The sequence below is a fragment of the Amblyomma maculatum genome, chromosome 8 (assembly GCF_055883805.1).
Source record: "Amblyomma maculatum isolate TAMU_Amacu chromosome 8, ASM5588380v1, whole genome shotgun sequence".
NCBI lineage: Eukaryota > Metazoa > Arthropoda > Arachnida > Ixodida > Ixodidae > Amblyomma > Amblyomma maculatum.
This window is the reverse complement of record NC_139351.1, coordinates 78847168-78855691: the sequence shown is the minus strand read 5'-3', so window position 1 is coordinate 78855691 and position 8524 is coordinate 78847168.

Here is an 8524-nt window from a genome sequence, read left to right as displayed (position 1 = left end):
AATACTTAGCCAATTATAAGAATTATCTTAATTATTAATTTGTTGTTCGCAAAGTAAAAATTTACTGCTTTGTGCCAAATGGCTGGAAGCTGTATACAAGTGATTCCTATGGCCTACCATGGATGTTCTATATTTTTTTTACCTTTGGCTAAACTACCTAGCGTATAACTCGTGCCATGGTCTTTCCAGTTGGGGTGTATGGATGCGAGAGTTGGACTGTGAAGAAGGCTGACCGCCGAAGAACTGACGCGTTTGAATTGTGGTGCTGGCGGAGACTCTTGAGAGTTGCTTGGACTGCCAGAAGATCAAATCGGTCGATATTGTCGACCATAAACCCTCACTGCTCATTGGAGGGTCAAATTCTAAAGTTAAATCTCAGCTACTTTGGTCATCTGATGAGAAGACAGGAGTCGCTGGAGAAAGATTTGATGTTGGGGAAGATTGAGGGTCGCCGGAGAAGGAGTAGGCAGCGAACGCGATGGTTAGATGGCATCCTCGAGGCGCTGCAGATGAAGTTATGTGATGTTAGGAAGATAGTGAGAGACCGGAAAGCATGGCGTGATATGGGCCATAGGGTCACGAAGAGTCGGACACGACTGAACAACTGAACTGAACTGAAACTAGCTTGGACATCCAGTATACCATTATGAATATATTCGTGAAACATATCTAAGAATAAAGCTTCGAGATAAGTTGTTTTTAAAGACTGTCCTAGGCATTTGTCGAGTTGTGAAGAACTTAGCGAATATCCAATGGGATTTGGCTTAATAAGAACAGGCGCAAAATAAATTAAAAAGCTCATGGGATGATCTGAGGTTATATATTGATTGTATGGCTCAACCTTGCGAAAAGCGAAACCATTGCGCTCATAAAAAACTTTAAGTTGAATAAGTGCTCTTGCCTATACGTAACGCACCTATTGAACTCAGGCCCTTGCTTCACTCTGTAACATTATGTCGTTCCTCGTTAAGGGCTCTACTATCATAGTTTCATCAGTAATAAATAATGTTACAGTAGGCAGCACGTCTACGTTGGAAAAGGATTACTAATTACAACTGCAATTATTATTTTTCAAATGTAACAGATTACGGCAATCAGTTAGATCAGCAGAAAAGCAACTGGTAATTACAAAACAGTAATTGGTTACAATCGCGTTAATTTTGTTCGAACATTATTATTTTACACAAATTCGCTCAAAGTACAATAACCTAGAGCGGCGTATTGAATATTTTAAGCATTAAGAACATTAAATAGCAGTTTTTAAAGTTTCATCGGGGCTCGTACAGCGTTGCATAGTGAACAGACGCTGCGTTGAACATTCTCCCAACATGTTAAACAACACGAACACCTAAACACCTGCTCGTAGCTGCGCGATTCCTCGATACCAATTTTGCACGTCTGATATCTCGATACCCGTTTACACGTTCGATATCACCAGCCAAAGTGGCTCAGTAGGGACCGCGCTATGCTGGTGAACCCAAGGAAGCGGGGTAGAATGTCGGCCACCGCGGCTGCATTACGGGGACGGCAAAAATTAAGTGACGATGTAGTGTGTGATATCACTGTACATTAAAGAACCCCTGGGGTGTCTAAATTTCCGGAAACCTTCACTACAGCATCTCCTATATTCTGAGTTGCATTTCAACCTTAAACCTTGGAAACCAGGCCAAACATCCTCTATGGAGAGCAGCGCTTCTTTGTGGCCAAATTGAAAAGGCAAGATAAGGCCGCCAGAAAGATCTGAAAAAAAAAAAAAGAAATTGTCGGCATTTTTCTTTGAACATCAGTGGCGGCTTGTCGTGTGAAGACTTATCAAGGGTGGTTGACTTTTTCTACCGAAATCTCTGAGTTTATCCAGGCGTCGTCCTTCAGTAAGCACTCATTTGACCTTGAACAGAGTAAATGCTAAAGATGCCAGCAGGAGCTACACCAAAAACCAAGACCGCACAGAGCGCAACATGTCAGGTATCTATCACACCCTCGTAGGACCGAACAGTGCGACGAAATCTCATGGTCACAGACGCTCCGAATCTGCAACTTCATCTGCATAAACTTGACTGATGCTGGAAATCAAATACCGAAAAAAATAATTGAATTACTGAAGCGTTGCGGTCTAATAAAAGTAAGCAATTGATTAGAAAAAACTGAAAATGCAATTACGTCCAGCTGAGCGATTGTTCTCATTTCAGTACGAATCCGCTAACATGCACGTAATCGATTCCCTACTGAGAAAGTCGATGCGCGAAAACGGTTTGCCTCACACAAGAGCAAAGTCAGCGTCCATAGCAAATACTACCGTGTACGCGAGCCGCCACATACAAGCGAACGTGACTTATTCTTCGAGATAAGGATTTTGGAGCCCTGAAAGCCCAACGGTCCCGAGCATCACACGCCTCTTGTAGCACGTGTGCGGATTAAGGCGTTCTGGAGCAGCTCCAAGAACAAGACTAGAGCTGCGCCGTATAATTCTCTATTTCTATGTCCTGCTTCTCGCATGTGTAATGAGAGACCCCTGACGTTGAAGGTAGTTTTTGTACCGTGGCTACTAGAATAAAATGTATGTCTGATTAGTTCAACAACAAACCACCCGCACTATTGATTGCTAGCTACCAGGAATGAGTGACGAATATATATTATTCTGCTATTTGTAGCCAGTAGAGATTAGGCTTTCATTGGTAAGACCGGGGCTTTAAGCTAATGCAGTATTAATATTACCCTTTACACAAGATATTTTTTTTTGTTTTTCTTTGTAGTTAAGTTATTGGAAATCTGACATGTGTCATCTTTTCATGCCAAACATAAAATGGCCTTCTCAAATTGCGCAGTTGTCAGTGTCTCCGACAAAAGCCATTTTTGAAGTAATAAATGACGGAGCAAACAAACCGAAATGCCTTTTTAAAGAACTCAGTTTGCGAGAAAATTGGTACGCCGACACGATTTGTATTGTTCAAACAGGCAGAGTACTCTACAGTACCAAGAATTACGAATGGTGGCACTACGTTTTTTAGTTATAGACGCCAACAATCTGAACAGAATGGGCGAAGAGAGAAATTTTCGTTTACTCCATTTTCGCTGTGATAAACTCATATTTAGCTACCGAAGGAACTTCAATCTACCTAGAATGGCAAATGAGTTTTTTTTTTATTTTCCGTAAGAATAATAATTTGAATGTACGTCCTCAATATCCCGATATACACTGCAGCAAGTATTCGGATATTTTGCGCGCGAAAATGCTGTTTCAAATTAGGGAGTACTGGCATGTTGTGCTTTAATTTCTCTCTATCGGAGCAGCATTCCTATTTTTTGGCGCTTACGCGACTCCTCATTACAGTCTCTATAATGTCAGCTGTTTTCTGATGTTTATGAACATTTATTTACTTTTATTTTTGCGGCAAGGAAATGCATGCTTATATTTATATAATGATGAGAATATTTTGCTAGAAAGAAAACATGATATGAAAAACTTTGTATAACATGATAAGATAGACCCTAATACTGAGGTGGGGCAATAAAAATTGTGACCCCGAAAACATTTCGCTATTACCAAGCCTATTGTACTACAAATACTGATTTTCCACGTTCCATTATCACTTATACAGCTTCTAAGGCGGCTTCTCAAATCTTGTACTCCCAAAATATATATCAGCGCGCCTGATCTCAAGCAATGGTATCATACCGAAATCGCATTTCTGCCCACGTTCGCACTGCCGGAATTGCACAATATCGGAATATTTGGCAAGGAAATGGATTTTGGAAATGATAGCGACTATTAGTTAAAAGGTACAGAAAATGAACTTGTCGCCCTTTCAAAGACTAATAAGACGGTCAAGATAGGATACGATAAATAACAGGTTAGGCAGGTAATAGTGCAGGTAATAATTCCTGCCATGTGCTAAATCAAAGCATAAACGCCTATTGCGGCGGGGAAGCAGCAGCAAGAGTCGGAAAACGTATTATGCTTCGCTTACGGTTCGCTTAAGCTTGTTTTACGCTTGCTGTACGATTGATTTACGCTTGCTTTGTACAACGTTATGAAGCAGTTAAACGGCTTTTTGCGGGAGGCGTATTACGATTTGACTGCAGGCGTGAACTCAGAACCTGCGTACACTACCAGATTTAAATGCGCGGAATAATGTTCGAACTCATTTCACTTGCTATTTAAGATTAATTAACGAGGAGCTCTAAGTTCTTAAAGTAACTATCTGGCATCGAAACAAAAGATGTAGTTACGAGCCCAGAAGAGTTATTTGATCGTCTCTGCAGAAAACATTGTGCTTACAATAGAGCAGAAATATTTCCTTTTAACGTGCTTTTGCCTATAAAAAAGGTGTATAAGAGAAACACAGAACATAGATTGATATAATAATCTCTTCATGCAATACCACTGACACATTGTGTAACGGAAATAAGTACCGTTTTACGACCAATATCATATGCACTGCTATTGAGTTGATTAGTGAAGTGTAGGTGAAGTATAGGGTACTCTCGCTTAACCATATCTACTCAGGTAGAGCATGCGCCCCTATTCTTTTAGCACAATATGTCTTGAATCGCTATCGCTGTTGGCACTCTACAGATTTCGCCGGACATGAGGATCAGCAGTTCACATCGCTACTTAGCACAACTCTATTAAAGCGAAAGCTTTTCTCCGTTCATGGGGTGCGCAAAACTTCGCAGGAAATATCCGCAGAAAATGAACTCATCGTTTATAAATAATCTGCCTCCGCCGGTAATCCAGCCACTGTACCTCCGATACCCAGCCGATCACGCAAACCTTACTGCACGCCGGGCTCCTGTGAAATCAATGGCAATTCTCCTTGTCTAGCATGAGGATAATCGTAGCGATGATAACGGTAGTGCAGTCAATGACACTGGCGATGATGATAGTAGCGATTACAAGGAAGGCGCGTGTAGTTGATAATGTTGCCAGCAGCGATACTAGTGAGGATGACAGTAGAGATGACAATGACGATACAGATAGCGAAAACAATACGGTAAAGTGCTATTTCCACTCTTAAACACACTTAAGCGCATTCCTGTATTTTTTCTCCGTTTCCCCCTCTGCAGCGCGTAGTGACAGGCTTTCGATAATAAAGTTTTTAGCGCAGCTGGTGTTTGCAAGCCTAGACGTGTGCCGGTTAACTGGCCATCTCAATGCCTACCGCATACCTACCTCACGATTTGCCGACACTAGTTATTGTGCGTGCACATGAACCGTTCGAGAAACTGGCTATGACGCTTAAGCACATCTTCGTTAGGCGAAAATGTCCATGTATACTCAATTACTATCTTCCTGCCCCCAGCATAGAAAACCTCCCTCTTCTCAAAACAGTATTGAAAACAAATATATATCCTACGAGACCGTCATTCTAACCATCAAGATAATAGCAGTGGTACTCAAAAATTCTTAGTCGATGCCACATATTCATTCCGTTTGTGCGAATTATACTTCGAGTGTGGCTAAAACGTTCGCGTTCAGCCCCAAAACCTGCTTTCAAAATGACAAAACTTTCGCAACATCTATCACATTAAGTATATTACAAACTTATTTTTCCTGGATAAGAGGACTGTTTAGCCAAACATACTTCCTCTGTTACAAGATTTCTTTGAGTCCCTCTATGCTTTCGTTTTTTATTGTTGTCTTATTTTATTCTTTGTTCAGTAAAGGGATATAAACTAAAACAAGACAGTTGTCATGAAATGATAAAGCTGAGGGCGCACTTTAGAAATTTAACATGAATGTTTGCATTATACGCTTTTCTCTTGATGTATAACTTTTCGTTAATGAAGTAATATCCCCTTTTCAAATAATAAAATAACATTTATCCTTATCTATTTTACCTTGCTTATGTTCCCGATAACCATTCAATGTAATTCGGGAAACGGCTAAGTGGACGCTAAAAAGGCTCCAACCAAAACGACTAACACGCTAGTGCAGTGAACTGGAGTCCCGCAGATGCCGAATCGCGAAACTTCTTATTCCCCGAATGTGGAATCCCTTCAAGAAAACCGAAGCTACGTCGCTAATCACGTTCGCTAATTAGCTCCGCGCTATCGTCGAACAAGTCTCGCTCCGAGGCCGATGCACCTTTCTACAAGGAGGGAATCCACAGTCTTCCAATCAGCTGCTATGACAGCCGCTCTTCAGACCGCCGCTGAATGGGGACACTCACAATGGTGAGCTAGGAGAGGCGACGACTGAGCTTGAAAGCTTGCACGCAATGTCAAGCACAGCTGCTTCCTAGGCTTAAGATAAGATTGGAGGCTTTTTATTTGACGCTGCACTTCATTGTTTGTGTTCATGTCTTTCGTATTTTCCATGCTTAATATATGAATGACTATCTACGACACCGACCCAGAACATCTGCTTATGAGAGCTCAGGAGAGGAAACACACAGAAAAAAAGCTACGGATAAGGTCCATCTTCCTCACAATAAGTTAACACAAAACACTATAGAATATAAACGACTGACCGACAGAGATAAAAAAATCATTGCAATTTAATCTGGGTAGACATAGTATTGAAACATTTAAATTATCTCCTCTCTACAGGGCTTTACATTTGCGATGTGGAGATAGAAATTACAGGGAAGCTATGCTAACTCATTAATTCAAAGTATTAATTCAAGTTGGAATTCACTTCTAAGAGAAAATTACAATGACACAAATGTTTTCTGCTGCCCTAGCGTCATCCTTCAACTCTATTTCATACACCTTCAATTATAAATATAAGCTGCAATTTTGTTGGCTCCTCTATAGCGTGTCATCTATGTGAATCCTTTTCACCATTGTAATATTTATTGCGGCTATTTTGAGATCACGCAAATTATATTTTCCTTCTTCAATTCCCTGTTTATTTTTTCATAATCATATTCCATTCAAGGTCCGTAGTCAGTGCTTCTTCAGCCCCCGTCGTTTATTTTTATTTCTTATCTCCTTTATTTATACTCTTCTTGCTTGAAGCGGCCACTTTTCTTACAAAAAAGTTGTAATCATTTTTCATCTTGTTGCCTGTGATTACAATCCACTGCTGTTGCCTTTCTTAGCAGTTCACCGACTCCATCGTTTTATTTTTATTTCCACTACAATCTTGCAAAGCCTTTTTATTATTTCACTTATTACAGAGCGTTCACCTCAAACATTACCTTGCAGCAGTGCTTCTGAATTGTTTTATTTGAAGTCTCAATGAGATCGTTTTGTCACTAGTAATTGTCTGCCAATTATTAGATTATCGTGGACGAATTCTGAGACTTACGTCGAAAGCACTTTGGCCTGAAGGGGACTTTCAGCAGCAGGCATTCGGTTCTTAGGCGGCCATGAGGACCTTTAGTTGTTATCGCCACCACAGCTTCCACAGATATTCGTTGGTGCGAGTCAGTGTTATAGCGAAGGCATATGAAGCGACTGTATGCATTCACTATATTGACAATATCTTCGTGATATTGAAGCTTGAAACAGAATAGTCCAATCGTTCGTCTTTCATTTTAATTATCATCAGAGTAGTATTAAGTTTACTTGTCAGTCTTGCCAATCGAAAGTTAATTTTCTCGACACCGTGGTGTCCGTGAAAAAAGAAAACGTAAAAACTTATTTGTACAAAAAGGCAATGGATCAGCAAAAATATGTAAATATCACCAGTCATCATGCAAGATAGTAAGAAGGAATATTTGTAGGACAGGCGAGGCAACTAAGACAATTATATAGCGATAGTAATGATTACTAAAATGAACTATATTAATTGAAAGCAGCACTATTTCAAAGATACTACCGCTGTAACGTCTTAATATGGCCCTCGAAAAAGCAATCACTTTGAACAGCAACGATGGTTTCAAGGAACGACCAAACGCCAAAACTGAACGCCAGTTTCAATTGTATAGAAATACTCCAATGCCCTTCAAAACATGAACAGTATTCTGCGCAAGTGCCACTCCATGCTGTCTAACCTACGCCTGAAGAAAATATTCCCGGAAGTTCGAAGGGTAACATGCAAGCGGAACAAAAACCTCAGAGAAATTGTAGTACATTCTACACTCAACAACAGGCGTCCAGCACAACCACACCCTTGCTCTCGACCCACATCAGAAATTTGCACATTTACAAAAAGACAGAGCGGTTAAAAGTACTGTAAGCGATTTTATTTTTCATGCAATATCAGGCTTTAATTGCACATATCAAACTTTATCTAACGCCTAGTATACATGTGTCCTCAGCAATACATCGGAGAGACTGGGCAATCAACTGACTTAAGGCCAAATGGCCATCAGGCAGACACAGGAAAAAACATCCCGAAAGCAGTTTTTCAGCATTTCAATCAGAAAGACCATAACATCGGCAATGAGATTTTTTATTCTCCAGTGTGGGTTTAAATCTTCACGGGGCAGAAAATATAAGGAGGCATATCTAATACACAAATTTAGAACATTGGAAGCAGCACGAAAAAGCATCTCGAAAGGAACATTAGAATCTCCCAAATATATTCTTTGTACGCCCTAAATGGAGAAACAATCCCATACTGCGTTAATTG